Source organism: Neofelis nebulosa, chromosome 4, assembly GCF_028018385.1.
Source record: "Neofelis nebulosa isolate mNeoNeb1 chromosome 4, mNeoNeb1.pri, whole genome shotgun sequence".
Lineage (NCBI taxonomy): Eukaryota > Metazoa > Chordata > Mammalia > Carnivora > Felidae > Neofelis > Neofelis nebulosa.
Window position 1 is genome coordinate 164,817,223 of NC_080785.1, and position 18,399 is coordinate 164,835,621.

General features: G+C 40.1%; 1 long non-coding RNA gene across 1 annotated transcript in view; it reads left to right on the forward strand.

Moving 5' to 3' along the window:
• LOC131510735 (uncharacterized) overlaps positions 1–18,399 on the forward strand; it is a 44,206-nt gene continuing 25,807 nt past the window's right edge. Inside the window, exon 1 of the long non-coding RNA XR_009261168.1 lies at positions 1–396. This is a non-coding gene — a long non-coding RNA (uncharacterized LOC131510735). The remainder of the gene's footprint in view (positions 397–18,399) is intronic.

The window sequence follows — 18,399 nt, forward strand, 5'->3', positions numbered from 1 at the left end:
TGTTTCACATAAGTCAAGGTCCCGGACCACATTCCCCCACACAGCTAGAGGAGTGGTTTCTCATCCTTTAGACCCTTGGGGATTTGTAAATCTTCCGTGGACCAGGCTGCATCCCACATCAGCAGAGAAGTGCTGGGACCGGACCCAGCCATCAGTAGTTGTAAACTCTCCAGGTGCTTCCAATGAACATCCAGGCTGAGAACAATTAAAACAGATCATCTGATGTTAATCACAATTAAAATGTGGTGATACCAGATGATGACTTCGGATCCCTCCATTTCCTCTGAGGTACTGGGAACAGCAGTGGACTCTAAGTGTGAGAGGACGTATACCCAGGTTTGGGGCCAGCTTTTGGAAGGAAGAACAATTTTGGATAACAGGCTCAGCCATCAGAAAGTAAGTGCTGTGAGGGCGGGGCACAGTAGATATTCCCCTTCGTGAAGAGAGAGTAAAGGGATCTCTGAGAAAATCCCCGAGGTAGGTGGGTTCCTGGGGCTCTCCACTCTAGTTATGTTTCCACTGGCCACTCACTGCCCCAGGATACTCACTGCCTTGAGGCCAAATTCTCTGGATTATCCTGACCAGCACAAATCCTGTCTAAGAATTCCCACCCGCCTGTGGGCTCTTTCTTCTCAGGTCAAAGTGGAGTCTCTCACAGGGTGGCTCCTCCCATGCTCCCTCCCCCTTCAAGCTGCCTGAGGTCAGAGAGAGGAAGTCTCTCTTCACTTCCATTCTTCCTGGTTGAAGACAGCCATTGCACCCTGTTACATCTTGGGATGGCCCCATGAGGAACTGCTTCCCAATGCTGTTTGGTAAAGCTGACAAGGTGAGCCAGATCTGTGCTTGTTACAGAAAGGAGTTTCATTTTTGCCTTTGGTATTAAGTGGTAATCGGTGTATCTGAAGTTGAGAAGGGGATGGTCACAGTGTTGGTGTTTTTGTTTGTATCTTTAAAGAAACCGGTTTGCATCATGCAGTGTGATTAGTATCGGCTGGAGGTGGAAAGACCCACTAGGTCAGTATGGGTCAGTGTGGGAAGGATGGTCCATGTGTGAGCCAGGGGAGAGGTTGGAACCATTCGCAATTGTTCCGGGATCCACAGACCAGGCTTACTCCTACTGCTGAATTTAGGGGTTTGTAAAAGTCAAATAACAGTTTCTATGGAATACTTGCTAATAACTCTTTATTGTTTTAAAAATCTAAATTTACATTTAATATATGAAAAATGGCTACAACCTTAAAAATGTCACTCAGAATACATAATGGCACCTCAAGAGTGAAAATGTTGTAAATCAGTTTAAAAAGCACTATAAGCTATTGGGATATCTTGGGTAATGAAATTGTGTTAATAATTATGTCAGGACAACTGGAATGAGATGAGATTTAGGGCTGCCTTTCTGAAAATAATCTGAGGAAGGCAGAAATTAAGGGCTTAAAAAGAAAGTGCTCTGATTAGATTTGCATTTTAAATGGATTATTGTGGCTAGAAACATAATTGGATTACAGGGAAGGGACATTGGATTAAATCTTAGCAGTTAATTAATACAGGGCAGTAGACCACTCTGAAGATTATATCATTGTGTAATTAGAGTTAAGTGACTTTATTTGAAATGTTTTTTTTTAATTATTTATTTATTTATTTATTTATTTATTTTTTAATATATGAAATTTACTGTCAAATTGGTTTCCATACAACACCCAGTGCTCATCCCAAAAGGTGCCCTCCTCAATACCCATCACCCACCCTGCCCTCCCTCCCACCCCCCATCAACCCTCAGTTTGTTCTCAGTTTTTAACAGTCTCTTATGCTTTGGCTCTCTCCCACTCTAACCTCTTTTTTTTTTTTTTTTTTCCCTTCCCCTCCCCCATGGGTTTCTGTTACGTTTCTCAGGATCCACATAAGAGTGAAACCATATGGTATCTGTCTTTCTCTGTATGGCTTATTTCACTTAGCATCACACTCTCCAGTTCCATCCACGTTGCTACAAAAGGCCATATTTCATTCTTTCTCATTGCCACGTAGTATTCCATTGTGTATATAAACCACAATTTCTTTATCCATTCATCAGTTGATGGACATTTAGGCTCTTTCCATAATTTGGCGATTGTTGAGAGTGCTGCTATAAACATTGGGGTACAAGTGCCCCTATGCATCAGTACTCCTGTATCCCTTGGATAAATTCCTAGCAGTGCTATTGCTGGGTCATAGGGTAGGTCTATTTTTAATTTTCTGAGGAACCTCCACACTGCTTTCCAGAGCGGCTGCACCAATTTGCATTCCCACCAACAGTGCAAGAGGGTTCCCGTCTCTCCACATCCTCTCCAGCATCTATAGTCTCCTGATTTCTTCATTTTGGCCACTCTGACTGGCGTGAGGTGGTATCTGAGTGTGGTTTTGATTTGTATTTCCCTGATGAGGAGCGACGTTGAACATCTTTTCATGTGCCTGTTGGCCATCCGGATGTCTTCTTTAGAGAAGTGTCTATTCATGTTTTCTGCCCATTTCTTCACTGGGTTATTTGTTTTTCGGGCGTGGAGTTTGATGAGCTCTTTATAGATTTTGGATACTAGCCCTTTGTCCGATGTGTCATTTGCAAATATCTTTTCCCATTCCGTTGGTTGCCTTTTAGTTTTGTTGGTTGTTTCCTTTGCTGTGCAGAAGCTTTTTATCTTCATAAGGTCCCAGTAATTCACTTTTGCTTTTAATTCCCTTGCCTTTGGGGATGTGCCGAGTAAGAGATTGCTACGGCTGAGGTCAGAGAGGTCTTTTCCTGCTTTCTCCTCTAAGGTTTTGATGGTTTCCTGTCTCACATTCAGGTCCTTTATCCATTTTGAGTTTATTTTTGTGAATGGTGTGAGAAAGTGGTCTAGTTTCAACCTTCTGCATGTTGCTGTCCAGTTCTCCCAGCACCATTTGTTAAAGAGACTGTCTTTTTTCCATTGGATGTTCTTTCCTGCGTTGTCAAAAATGAGTTGGCCATACGTTTGTGGGTCTAGTTCTGGGGTTTCTATTCGATTCCATTGGTCTATGTGTCTGTTTTTATGCCAATACCATGCTGTCTTGATGATGACAGCTTTGTAGTAGAGTCTAAAGTCTGGGATTGTGATGCCTCCTGCTTTGGTCTTCTTCTTCAAAATTACTTTGGCTATTCGGGGCCTTTTGTGGTTCCATATGAATTTTAGGATTGCTTGTTCTAGTTTCGAGAAGAATGCTGGTGCAATTTTGATTGGGATTGCATTGAATGTGTAGATAGCTTTGGGTAGTATTGACATTTTGACAATATTTATTCTTCCAATCCATGAGCGGGGAATGTCTTTCCATTTCTTTATATCTTCTTCAATTACCTGCATAAGCTTTCTATAGTTTTCAGCATACAGATCTTTTACATCTTTGGTTAGATTTATTCCTAGGTATTTTATGCTTCTTGGTGCAATTGTGAATGGGATCAGTTTCTTTATTTGTCTTTCTGTTGCTTCATTGTTAGTGTATAAGAATGCAACTGATTTCTGTACATTGATTTTGTATCCGGCAACTTTGCTGAATTCATGTATCAGTTCTAGCAGACTTTTGGTGGAGTCTATCGGATTTTCCATGTATAATATCATGTCATCTGCAAAAAGCGAAAGCTTGACTTCATCTTTGCCAATTTGGATGCCTTTGATTTCCTTTTGTTGTCTGATTGCTGATGCTAGAACTTCCAGCACTATATTAAACAGCAGCGGTGAGAGTGGGCATCCCTGTCGTGTTCCTGATCTCAGGGAAAAAGCTCTCAGTTTTTCCCCATTGAGGATGATGTTAGCTGTGGGCTTTTCATAAATGGCTTTTATGATCTTTAAGTATGTTCCTTCTATCCCGACTTTCTCAAGGGTTTTTATTAAGAAAGGGTGCTGGATTTTGTCAAAGGCCTTTTCTGCATCGATTGACAGGATCATATGGTTCTTCTCTTTTTTTTTGTTAATGTGATGTATCACGTTGATCGATTTGCGAATGTTGAACCAGCCCTGCATCCCAGGAATGAATCCCACTTGATCATGGTGGATAATTCTTTTTATATGCTGTTGAATTCGATTTGCTAGTATCTTATTGAGAATTTTTGCATCCATATTCATCAGGGATATTGGCCTGTAGTTCTCTTTTTTTACTGGGTCTCTGTCTGGTTTAGGAATCAAAGTAATACTGGCTTCATAGAATGAGTCTGGAAGTTTTCCTTCCCTTTCTATTTCTTGGAATAGCTTGAGAAGGATAGGTATTATCTCTGCTTTAAACGTCTGGTAGAACTCCCCTGGGAAGCCATCTGGTCCTGGACTCTTATTTGTTGGGAGATTTTTGATAACCGATTCAATTTCTTCGCTGGTTATGGGTCTGTTCAAGCTTTCTATTTCCTCCTGATTGAGTTTTGGAAGAGTGTGGGTGTTTAGGAATTTGTCCATTTCTTCCAGGTTGTCCAATTTGTTGGCATATAATTTTTCATAGTATTCCCTGATAATTGTTTGTATCTCTGAGGGATTGGTTGTAATAATTCCATTTTCATTCATGATTTTATCTATTTGGGTCATCTCCCTTTTCTTTTTGAGAAGCCTGGCTAGAGGTTTGTCAATTTTGTTTATTTTTTCAAAAAACCAACTCTTGGTTTCGTTGATCTGCTCTACAGTTTTTTTAGATTCTATATTGTTTATTTCTGCTCTGATCTTTATGATTTCTCTTCTTCTGCTGGGTTTAGGCTGCCTTTGCTGTTCTGCTTCTATTTCCTTTAGGTGTGCTGTTAGATTTTGTATTTGGGATTTTTCTTGTTTCTTGAGATAGGCCTGGATTGCAATGTATTTTCCTCTCAGGACTGCCTTCGCTGCGTCCCAAAGCGTTTGGATTGTTGTATTTTCATTTTCGTTTGTTTCCATATATTTTTTAATTTCTTCTCTAATTGCCTGGTTGACCCACTCATTCGTTAGTAGGGTGTTCTTTAACCTCCATGCTTTTGGAGGTTTTCCAGACTTTTTCCTGTGGTTGATTTCAAGCTTCATAGCATTGTGGTCTGAAAGTATGCATGGTATAATTTCAATTCTTGTAAACTTATGAAGGGCTGTTTTGTGACCCAGTATATGATCTATCTTGGAGAATGTTCCATGTGCACTCAAGAAGACAGTATATTCTGTTGCTTTGGGATGCAGAGTTCTAAATATATCTGTCAAGTCCATCTGATCCAATGTATCATTCAGGGTCCTTGTTTCTTTATTGACCGTGTGTCTAGATGATCTATCCATTTCTGTAAGTGGGGTGTTAAAGTCCCCTGCAATGACCACATTCTTATCAATAAGGTTGCTTATGTTTATGAGTAACTGTTTTATATATCTGGGGGCTCCGGTATTTGGCGCATAGACATTTATAATTGTTAGCTCTTCCTGATGGATAGACCCTGTAATTATTATATAATGCCCTTCTTCATCTCTTGTTACAGCCTTTAATTTAAAGTCTAGTTTGTCTGATATAAGTATGGCTACTCCAGCTTTCTTTTGGCTTCCAGTAGCATGATAAATAGTTCTCCATCCCCTCACTCTCAATCTAAAGGTGTCCTCAGATCTCAAATGAGTCTCTTGTAGACAGCAAATAGATGGGTCTTGTTTTTTTATCCATTCTGATACCCTATGTCTTTTGGTTGGCGCATTTAATCCATTTACATTCAGTGTTATTATAGAAAGATACGGGTTTAGAGTCATTGTGATGTCTGTATGTTTTATGCTTGTAGTGATGTCTCTGGTACTTTGTCTCACAGGATCCCCCTTAGGATCTCTTGTAGGGCTGGTTTCGTGGTGACAAATTCCTTCAGTTTTTGTTTGTTTGGGAAGACCTTTATCTCTCCTTCTATTCTAAATGACAGACTTGCTGGATAAAGGATTCTCGGCTGCATATTTTTTTTGTTTAGCACACTGAAGATATCGTGCCAATCCTTTCTGGCCTGCCAAGTTTCAAAGGAGAGATCAGTCACGAGTCTTATAGGTCTCCCTTTATATGTGAGGGCACGTTTATCCCTTGCTGCTTTCAGAATTTTCTCTTTATCCTTGTATTTTGCCAGTTTCACTATGATATGTCGTGCAGAAGATCGATTCAAGTTACGTCTGAAGGGAGTTCTCTGTGCCTCTTGGATTTCAATGCCTTTTTCCTTCCCCAGTTCAGGGAAGTTCTCAGCTATAATTTCTTCAAGTACCCCTTCAGCACCTTTCCCTCTCTCTTCCTCCTCTGGGATACCAATTATGCGTATATTATTTCTTTTTAGTGTATCACTTAGTTCTCTAATTTTCTCCTCATACTCCTGGATTTTTTTATCTCTCTTTCTTTCAGCTTCCTCTTTCTCCATAACTTTATCTTCTAGTTCACCTATTCTCTCCTCTGCCTCTTCAATCCGAGCCGTCGTGGTTTCCATTTTGTTTTGCATTTCGTTTAAAGCGTTTTTCAGCTCCTCGTGACTGTTCCTTAGTCCCTTGATCTCTGTAGCAAGAGATTCTCTGCTGTCCTGTATACTGTTTTCAAGCCCAGCGATTAATTTTATGACTATTATTCTAAATTCACTTTCTGTTATATTATTTAAATCCTTTTTGATCAGTTCATTAGCTGTTGTTATTTCCTGGAGATTCTTCTGAGGGGAATTCTTCCGTTTGGTCATTTTGGACAGTCCCTGGAGTGGTGAGGACCCGCAGGGCACTTCCCCCGTGCTGTGGTGTATAACTGGAGTTGGTGGGCGGGGCCGCAGTCCGACCTGATGTCTGCCCCCAGCCCACCGCTGGGGCCACAGTCAGACTGGTGTGTGCCTTCTCTTCCCCTCTCCTAGGGGCGGGATTCACTGTGGGGTGGTGTGGCCCGTCTGGTCTACTTGCACACTGCCATTGAAATGTTTTGTAATTAACTGTAGAGTTGGAATCATTTGTGCTTCAATAAATCACGTGAGCACCTACTAATACAAAGCAATATTTGAATACCTCTATGTAAAACATTTAAAGCCCACACTAGTCTTCTCTTCAAGGTGCATCTAATTTAGTGAGAAAAAGTGTAAAAGAGATCATCATATACATATAAGTAAAAAAAAACGCACAAAAATCAGGGGAAAATGTAGTATTATAATTTTGATTGTTGGGTCAAGAAAGGACACCCTGTGGAAATAATATCTTCTCTGCGATCTGAGAGATGATAAGCAATTATGGGACAGTGAGAATCTTTTGGTGAATTCAGGACGGTGACTGGCTCATCGGTATGAATGTGAGGTGGCTGGGTATCCAGAAAGATGCTCGCATTTAGACAAGGGATCAGTACCAACAAGTGAATTTGGAAACAATGGGGGAGAACTGAGTTATCCAGGAAGGTGTTAGTTCAACTTGGGACCTTGTCACTGAATTGAATGTCATGGACACTGATGGGGTGAATGAATGGGCAGGTGGATATTTGGGTCCCCAGGTTGAAGTCAGGTTTTGCTTTTGTTGCCTGAGCTTTGACGTCCTTTTCAAAATGTCATTGACAAAACCAATGTCAAGGAAAATTTTCTGTTTTCTTTTTTAAAAAGTTTTTATTGAGATATAATTGACACATACTAGTTTTAGGTGTACTCCATGATACAATATTTATATACATTGCAAAATGATCACCCCAATAATTCTAGTTAACATCTAATATTGGGGCACCTGGGTGGCTCTGTGGGTTAAGCATCTGACTCTTTTTTAAAAAAAATTTTTTTAATGTTTATTTATTTCTGAGACAGAGAGAGACAGAGCATGAGTGGGGGAGGGGCAGAGAGAGAGGGGGACACAGAATCTGAACCAGGCTCCAGGCTCTGAGCTATCAGCACAGAGCCCGATGCGGGGCTGGAGCTCACAGACCGCGAGATCATGACCTGAGCCAAAGCCTGACGCTCAACCTGCTGAGCCACCCAGGTGCCCCATAAGCATCTGACTGGATCTCATGGTTCCTGCCCTCAGGCTCTGGGCTGACAGCTGGAGCCTGCTTGGGATTTTGTCTCTTCCTCTCTCTCTGCCCCTCCCCCACTCACACTCTCTTAAAATTTTTTTTTAATGCTTTTTTCTCAGAGAGAGAAAGCGCACACATGAGTGGGGCAAGGGGCTGAGAGAGAGGGAGACCCAGAATCCGAAGCAGGCTCCAGGCTCTGAGCTGTCAGCACAGAGCTCAACGCGGGGCTCAAACCCACAAACCAGGGGATCATGACCTGAGTCGAAGTCGGATGCTTAACCGACTGAGCTACTCAGGCACCCTATATCTCTGTCTTTATCTTTAAAAAATTTTTAAAAAAAAAAATGTTTGTTTATTTTTGAGACAGAGACAGAGCATGAGCGGGGGAGGGGCAGAAAGAATCTCTCTGTCTTTAAATAAACTTAAAAAAAAATCGAATACCACAAAGTTACACTTTTTTTCTTGTGGTGAGATTTCTTCTTAGCAGCTTTCAAATACACAATACAGTATTGTTAACTATAGTCACCATGCTGAACATTTCATCCTGTGACTTATTTTATAACTGGAAGTTTGTACCTTTTGACCACCAGTATTCACTTCCCTCCCCCTCTTGAGGCCATATGGTGTTTACTTTCTCCATCTGACTTATTTCATTTAGCATAATGTACTCAAAGTCCATCTATGTTGTCACAAGTGGCAAGATTTTCTTTTATTTATGTTTTTAGGTTTATTTTTGAGTGAGAACTTGAGCAGGGGAGGGGCAGAGAGGAGGGAGAGAAAGAATCCCAAGCAGGATCTATCTGCACTGTTCTCACAGAGCTGGACCTGGGGCTTGATTGAACCCACAGACTGTGAGATCATGACTTAAGCCAAAGTCAAGAGCTGGATGTCTAACTGGCTGAGCCACCCAGGTACCACAAGATTTCCTTTTTAAAATGGCTGAAATATTCTGTTATCTATCGACTAATTGATGGATCTATGCCGCATTTTCTCTACCCATTCATCCATCCATGGACTAGATTGCTTTTCATGTCTTGGCTATTGTAAATTTCCATTTTCTGCTAAGAGTTTTATAATTTGGTACTTATACTCAATTCTTTAAACCATTTTGACTTAATTTTTGTTAGTGGTGGGTTGTTTTATTTTATTTATTTATTTATTTTAAAAAATATGATTTATTGTCAAGTTAGTTTCCATACAACACCAAGTGCCCTCCTCAATGCCCATCACCCACTTTCCCCTCTCCCCGAACCCCCATCAACCCTCAGTTTGTTCTCAGTATTTAAGAGTCTCCTGGGGCGCCTGGGTGGCTCAGTCGGTTAAGCGTCCGACTTCAGCTCAGGTCACGATCTCGCGGTCCGTGTGTTCGAGCCCCACGTCCGGCTCTGGGCTGATGGCTCGGAGCCTGGAGCCTGCCTCTGATTCTGTGTCTCCCTCTCTCTCTGCCCCTCCCCCGTTCATGTTCTGTCTCTCTCTGTCTCAAAAATAAATAAAATGTTAAAAAAATTAAAAAAAAAAAAAGAGTCTCCTATGGTTTGCCTCCCTCCCTCTCTGTAACTTTTTTTTCCTCTTCCCCTCCCCCAAGATCTTCTGTTAAGTTTCTCAAGATCCACATAAGAATGAAAACATATGGTATCTGGCTTTCTCTGCCTGACTTATTTCACTTAGCATAATACCCTCCAGTTCCATCTATGTTGCTGTAAATGCCCAGATTTCATTCTTTCTCATTGCCAAGTAGTATTCCATTGTATATATAAACCACATCTTCTTTATCCATTCGTCAGTTGATGGACATTTAGGCTCTTTCCATAATTTGGCTATTGTTGAAAGTGCTGCTATAAACATTGGGGTATAGGTGCTCCTCTGCATCAGCACTCCTGTATCCCTTGGATAAATTCCTAGCAGTGCTATTGCTGGGTCATAGGGTAGATCTATTTTTAATTTTTTGAGGAACCTCCACACTGTTTTCCAGAGTGGATGCATGAGTTTGCGTTCCCACCAACAGTGCAAGAGGGTTCCCATTTCTCTACATCCTTGCCAGCATCTATAGCCTCCTGATTTGTTCATTTTACCCACTCTGACCAGAGTGAGGTGGTATCTCAGTGTGGTTTTGATTTGTATTTCCCTGGTGAGGAGTGATGTTGAGCATCTTTTCATGTGTCTGTGGGCCATCTAGATGTCTTCTTTGGACAAGTGTCTATTCATGTCTTCTGCCCATTTATTCACTGGATTATTTGTTTTTTGGGTGTAGAGTTTGGTGAGCTCTTTATAAATTTTGGATACTAGCCCTTTATGTGATATGTCATGTGCAAATATCTTTTCCTATTCCATCAGTTGCCTTTTAGTTTTGTTGATTGTTTCCTTTGCAGTACAGAAGCTTTTAGTCTTCATGAGATCCCAATAGTTCATTTTTGCTTTTAATTCCCTTGCCTTTGGAGATGTGTCAAGTAAGAAATTGCTGAGGCTGAGGTCAAAGAGGTTTCTTCCTGCTCTCTCCTCTAGGGTTTTGATGGTTTCCTGTCTCACATTCAGGTCCTTCATCCATTTTGAGTTTATTTTTGTGAATGGTGTAAGAAAGTGGTCTAGTTTCATTCTGCTGCATGTTGCTGTCCAGTTCTCCCAGCACCATTTGTTCAAGAGACTGTCTTTTTTCCATTGGATATTCTTTCCTGCTTTGTCAAAGATTAGTTGGCCATACTTTTGTGGGTCAGATTCTGGAGTCTCTATTCCAGTGTCTGTTTTTGTGCCAACGTCATACTGTCTTGATGATTACAGGTTTGTAGTAGAGGCTAAAGTCAGGGGTTGTGATGCCTCCCGCTTTGGTTTTCTTCTTCAATATTACTTTGGATATTTGGGGTCTTTTGTGGTTCCATACAAATTTTAGGATTGCTTGTTCTAGCTCTGTGATGAATGCTGGTGCAATTTTGATTGGGATTGCATTGAATGTGTAGATAGCTTTGGGTAGTTTTGACATTTTAACAATATTTATTCTCCCAATCCATGATCATGGAATGTTTTTCTATTTCTTTGTAACTTCTTCAATTTCCTTCATAAGCTTTCTATAGTTTTCAGCATAGAGATCTTTTACATCTTTGGTTAGATTTACTTCTAGGTATTTTATGGTTCTTGGTACAGTTGTGAATGGGATCAGTTTCTTTATTTGTCTTTCTGTTGCTTCATTATTGGTGTATAAGAATGCAACTGATTTCTGTATATTGATTTTTGTATACTGCGACTTTGCTGAATTCATGTATCAGTTCTAGCAGACTTTTGGTGGAGTCTGTTTGGTTTTCCATGTAGAGTATCATGTTGTCTGCAAAAAGTGAAAGTTTGACTTCATTTTTGACAATTTTGATGCCTCTTGTTTCATTTTGTTGTCTGATTGCTGATGCTAGAACTTCCAACACTATGTTAAACAACAGCAGTGAGAGTGGACATTCCTGTCGTGTTTCTGATCTCAGGGAGAGAGCTCTCAGTTTTTCCCTGTTGAGGATGATATTAGCTGTGGGATTTTCATAAATGGCTTTTATGATGTTAAGTATGTTCCTTCTATCCCAACTTTCTCAAGGGTTTTTATTAAGAAAGGATGCTGAATTTTGTCAAATGCTTTTTCTGCATCGATTGAGAGGATCATATGGTTCTTATCTTTTCTTTTATTAATGTGATGTATCACATTGATTGATTTGTGAATGTCGAACCTGCTCTACAGCCCAGGAATGAATACCACTTGATCATGAATAATTCTTTTTATATGTTGTTGAATTCGATTTGCTAGTATCTTGTTGAGAATTTTTGCATCCATATTCATCAGGGATATTGGCCTGTAGTTCTCTTTTTTTGCTGGGTCTCTGTCTGGTTTAGGAATCAAAGTAATGCTGGCTTCATAGAATGAGTCTGGAAGTTGTCCTTCCCTTTCTATTTCTTGGAACAGCTTGAGAAAGATAGGTATTAACTCTGCTTTAAATATCTGGTAGAATTACCCAGGGAAGCCATCTGGTCCTGGACTCTTATTTGTTGGGAGATTTTTAATGACTGATTCAATTTCATCACTAGTTATGGGTCTGTTCAAATTTTCTATTCCCAGTTGTTTTGATAATTGTGTGGGTGTTTAGGAATTTGTCCATTTCTCAGGTTGTCCAGTTTGTTGGCATATAATTTTTCATAGTATTCCCTGATATTTGCTTGTATTTCTGAGGGATTGGTTGTAATAACTCATTTCATTTGTGATTTTACTTTTTGGGTCCTTTCTCTTTTCCTTTTGAGAAGCCAGGCTAGAGGTTTATCAGTTTTGTTTAGTTTTTCAAAAAACCAACTCTTGGTTTCATTGTTCTGCTGTACTGCTTTTTTGGATTCTATATTGTTTATTTCTGCTCTGATCTTTATTATTTGTTTTCTTCTGCTGGGTTTGGGGTGTCTTTGCTGTTCTGCTTCTATTTCCTTTAGGTTTGCTGTTAGATTTTGTATTGGGGATTTTTCTTGTTTCTTGAGACAGGCCTGGATTGCAATGTATTTTCATCTTAGGACTGCCTTCGCTGTATCCCAAAGCATTTGGATTGTTGTATTTTCATTTTCATATTTATTTCTTCTCTAATTGCCTGGTTGACCCATTCATTCTTCAGTAGGATGTTCATTAACCTCCATGCTTTTGGAGGTTTTCCAGACTTTTTCCTGTGGTTGACTTCAAGTTTCATAGCCTTGTGATCTGAAAGTGTGCATGGTATGATCTCAATTCTTTTATATTTATTGAGGGCTGTATTGTGACCCAGTATGTGATCTATCTTGGAGAATGTTCCATGTGCACTCAAGAAGAAAGCATATTCCATTGCTTTGGGATGCAGAGTTCTAAATATATCTCTCAAGTCCATCTGGTCCAATGTATCATTCAGGGCCATTCTTTCTTTACTGATTCTCTGTCTGAGTGATCTGTCCATTGTTGTAAGTGGGTATTAAAGTCCCCTGCAATTACCACATTCTTATCTATAAGGTTGCTTATGTTTGCGATGAATTGTTTTATATATTTGGGTGCCTCCAAATTCAGTGCATAGACATTTATAATTGTTAGCTCTTCCTGTTGGATAGACCCTGTAATTATTATGTAATTCCCTTCTTCATTTCTTGTTACAGCCTTTACATTAAAGTCTAGTTTGTCTGATATAAGTATGGCTACTCCAGCTTTCTTTTGACTTCCAGTAGCATGATAGATCTCCATCCCCTCACTTTCAATCTTAAGGTGTCCTCAGGTCTAAAATGAGTCTCTTGTAGACAGCAAATAGATGGGTGTCGTTTTTTATCCATTCTGATACCCTATGTCTTTTGGTTGGAGCATTTAGTCCATTTACATTGTGTTGTTATTGAAAGATATGGGTTTAGAGTCATTGTGTTATCTGTAGGCTTCATGCTTGTAGTGGTGTCTCTGGTATTTTGTGGTCCTTGCAACATTTCACTCACAGAGTCCCCCTTAGGATCTCTTATAGGGCTGGTTTAGTGGTGATGAATTCCTTCAGTTTTTGTTTGTTTGGGAAAACCTTTATCTCTCCTTCTATTCTAAATGACAGACTTGCTGGATAAAGGATTCTTGGCTGCATATTTTTCCTGTTCATCACATTGAAGATGTCCTGCCGTTCCTTTCTGGCCTGCCAAGTTTCAGTAGAGAGGTCTGCCACTACCCTTATGTGTCTGTCTACCTTTGTATGTTAGGACCCGTTTATTCCTAGCTGCTTTCAGAATTCTCTCTGTATCCTTGTGTTTTTCCAGTTTCACTATGATATGTCATGCAGAAGACCAATTCAAGTTATGTCTGAAGGGAGTTCTCTGTGCCACTTGGATTTCAATGCCTGTTTCCTTCCCCAGATTAGGGAAATTCTCAGCTATGATATGTTCAAGTACACCTTCGGCCCCTCTCTCTCTCTCTCTTCCTCTTCTGGAATTCCTATGATATGGATATTGTTCCATGTGATTGCATCACTTAGTTCTCTAATTCTCCCCTCATACTCCTGGATTTTTTATCTCTCTTCTCAGCTTCCTCTTTTTCCATAATTTTATCTTCTAATTCCCCTATTCTCCCCTCCACCTCTTCAATCTGTGTGGTGGCTGCCTCCATTTTATTTTGCACCTCATTTATAGCATTTATTAATTCATCATGATTATATTTTAGTCCCTTGATCTCTGTAGCAATAGATTCTCTGCTGTCTTCTATGCTTTTTTCAAGCCCAGTGATTAATTTTATGATTCTTCTAAATTATTGTTCAGTTATGTTGCTTATATCTGTTTTGATCAATTCTTTAGCTGTTGCTACTTCCTGGAATTTCTTTTGAGGAGAATTCTTCTGTTTGGTCATTTTGGCTAGTTTTCTGTCCCTTATGTTGTGTGCTCTGCACCTGTGAGCACTGCTATATTAAAGGGGGGATGGTCATACACTGTCCAGGGCCTGGCCCTTCAAGAGGTGTTTTTTGGAGAGTGTTACTTGCTCTCTGTTGTTGTGACTTTGGTTATTTTATTTCCCTACTCGTAGTGATGTTTTGGACCCTCCACCAAGTGTGCTTTGATTTGTTCCCTTGAGTAGCCCTGGAAAGGAAAACATACAGACAAACAGGAAACAAAGACACACAAACAAACAAAAAAAAAAACCGAAAAACTAAAGACAATCCAAAAGCAAAAAATCAGAAACACTAGCTACAAGTAAAGAAGAAGAAATGACAGGGGTGGGGAAGAAGAAAAAATAAACATTGACCAGGCAGAGAGACTAGAAGGCTTAATCCAGAGAGACGGAAAGGAAAATAAGGAAGGAGGTGGGGGAAAAAGAAACAAAGATAAAGTTATGCAGACAGAGAAACTATACTGCTTGATTATTCCAGAGAGAGAGAATGGAATGTAAAGAAGGGGGCGTAGAACATGTATCAAGAGAATGGATTAAATATGTCTGTTTAAACAAACCAATAACTGGAGTAACCAGCCTAGAGGACGGAAGAGATAAGAAGGAGAAATGGATGGGAGAATATATCTTTGTAACAGAAATTGTCCCAGAATTAATCCAGGCAATGCAGCAACACTGGCCAGGCAGGGGCGGGGGGTCTGTCTGGTTCCACAGCATCTATCCCATTCCAGTAGATATGCAAGTACCCAGCATAGAGGGGCGTGGTTTGGTGTAGGCTGGTCCCGCCTCTACTGTGGGCCCCATGGACCGATCCCTGAGGCCCCGTGTTGGTGGTGGTGGGGAGAAAAATGGTGACCCCTCAGTCTCTTCTCCACAACCCGGTGTCCCAAATCATTCCTTTGGGAATTCCTTTGGGCTCCTTTGGAGCCGTCCTTACTGTGCTGAGGGGACAGACAAGGCTGGCTGTCTCGCTCTGCCAACTCCTTTGCCCCTGTGCTTGGCTGGCATTTAAACTCCCACTCTGTGCACCCTGGTATTGGGGAAGCACCTCCTGATATGAGGCCCCAGCTGGTTTTGTCCTGTGCCACAGCACTTCAGAGGAGGGGACTGGTTTCTCCTGCAGACTGTGCCCCTGATCTCCCACTGAACCCTGGAGTGGCTCCTCTCCTCCCCAGGTGTGTGAACAGGGCATCCAGCTCCAGTCTGAGGATGGGATCTGCAGTTAGAGATCCTTTAACCTGCACTTAGAGATGGGATCCCTCTCCATCCTTGTCTGAGGTTTATCTCTTGTCCAGATACAGTCCTACGCTTCCCCAGCTGCTCTTTCACTTCTTTGTCTCTCTGCAGAAGAGGATCCCTCCCCTCCGTGCCTACATGGCCCATTTTATCTCCCCCAGTTCGCAATCACCCACCTATGGCCCATCAGGTTGTACCAGTTTCTCCCTGGTAGACTCAGTCTCTTTTCCTCCAGACTCTTGGGGTTCAAAGTCCTTTGGCTTCAGCCCTTCTTTGTTTGAGAGAAGTGGGAAGTATGGATACCCCTACTTCTCCACCATGTTGGCTCCTCCTCTCAATATAAATTTAATAAAATAAGTTTCTAGTCGGCTGCTTTCTGGAAAGGGAATCTTTTTTTTTTTTTTAATTTTACGTGGGTCTGTTTCTGGACCCACTTTTACTCCCTTGATGTATGTGCCTATTTTTTTAAGTTTATTTATTTTGAGAGAGCAAGCAGGGGAGGGATAGAGAGAGAGGGAGAGAGAATCCTAAGCAGGCTCTGCACAGAGCCTGATGTGGGACTCAAATTCATGAACCAGGAGATCATGACCTGAGCTGAAACCAAGAGCTGGATGCTTAACCACTGAGCCACCCAGACACCCCTTTGTGTGTGCCTATTTTTATACCAATACCACAGAATTTTGGCACTGTAGCCTTATAATAAGATTTGAAATTAGGTATTATAAATATTCCAACTTTGTTATTTTTCAAGGTTGTTTGTCTATGCTGGTTCCTTTCCATTTGCATGTGAAATTTAGAATCAATTTATCAATTTCTACACAAAAATATTGTATATTTTTATTGAGATATTGAATCTATAAATTTGTGGAAACTTGGCATCTTAAAAATACTAAGTTTGGGGCCCCTGGGTGGCTTAGTTGGTTAAGCGTCTGAATTAAGCTTAATGAGTTCGAGCCCTGCATCTGGCTCTGTATTGACAGCTTAGATCCTGGAGCTTGCTTCAGATTCTGTGTCTTACTCTCTCTCTGCCCTTCCCCTACTGGGTCTCTCTTTCTCTCAAAAATAAATATAAAAAAATATTAAGTTTGAAGATGATTGTGTATTTTTTCTCTTTTGATCTCTTAAATTTTTTAAATGTTTATTTATTTTTGAGAGAGAGACAGCATGAGCAGGAGAAGGGCAGAGAGAGAGAGAGAGAGGGAAACACAGAATCTGAAGCAGGTAGGCTCTGAGCTGTCAGCACAGAGCCCAACATGGGGCTCAAACTCGTGACCTGTGAGATCATGACCTGAGCTGAAGTCGGGTGCTTACCTGACTGAGCCACCCAGACACCCCCTCTTTTGATTTTAAGGTGAATTAAGTTGATAGTTTGTGTTGAATCAACCTTGTGTTATGAGAATAAACCCAATTTGGTTGTGATTTATTACACCTGTTATGTATTGATGGATTTTGTTTGCTGACATTTTGTTTGTGATATTTGGATCTATGTCTGTAAGGGATATTGGGTTGTAGTTTCATTGTGATGCCTTCTTCCTGGTTTTGGTGGCAGTGTAACACTGCCCTCATGTAATGAGTTGATAAGTGTTGACTTGTCCTCTGTATTCTGGAATATATTGTGTAGAATTGGTATTGTTTCCTTCATAAGTGTTTGGTAGAGTTCAACAGTAAAAGCAATTGGGACTGAGATTTTCTTTTTTGGAATGTTTTGACTACACATTCAATTTTCTCATTGATAGAGGACTATTCAGGCTATAATTTTTCTTTAGTGAATATTTATAGTTTGTGTTTTACAACAGTAAATTTCACCTAAGATGTGTGTAAAACATATGGGCAGAAGGTTGTTTGCAGTATTTATTTTCTTTATAATGTGGTGTTGGATTTTGTTTGCTATAGTTTTATTGAGGATTTTCATTTCTATTCATAAGAGATAGTGGTCTATAGTTTCTTGTTCTTTTCTGGCTTTGATATTGAATATTGGCCTCATAGAATGATTTAAGAGGTATTTCCTCCTGTCATTTTTTGGGAAGAATTTTAGAAGGGTTGGTAACTCTTCAATTTGTCAATAATACAGCTTGTGCTGAACTTTGCATTGTTGGGAGATTTTTGATTACTGATTTAATCTCTTTACTTGTAATAGGTCTATTCAGATTTTTTATTTCTTCTAGAGTCAGTTCTGGAACTCTGTTTCTCGAAATTCATCCATCTCATGGAGGTTATATACTTTGGTCAGAATATTCTCTAATGATACTTTTTGTTTCTTGTACTGTTGGTAATTATGTATCCATTTTCATTTATGATTTTAGTTATTTGCATTGGATTTTCTATTTTCTTAGTACATTTAGTTAAAAGCTTGTCAATTTTGCGGATCCTTCCCAAAAACTGACTTTTGCCTCCATTGACTTCCATATTGTTTTCCATTCTCTTTCATCTACCTTGACTCTAATCTTTGGTTTTCTACTTCTCCCGTCTACCTTGACTTATAGTTTGCTCTTTTCTAGTATCATAAAATGGGAGATTATTGTACTGATTTGAGATCTGTCCTTTTTCTAAACATAAGCATTTATATCTTTAAATTTCCCTCTGTGCACTGCTTTCTCTTTCTGTTCTTCAGATTAGATAAATTTCCAATTGTTTTAATTTTAAGTTCATGAATTCTTTCTTCTGCCTGCTCAAACCTGCTGCTGAATCCCTCTGGTGAATTTTTGCCATTTCAGCTATTGTACTTCCAACTCTAGAATTTCTATTTGTGTGTGTGTGTGAATAATTTCTGTAATTTAGTTGATATTCCATATTCATTCACATCTTCCTGATTTTAATTTTTTTCCCATGATTTCCTTTAACTC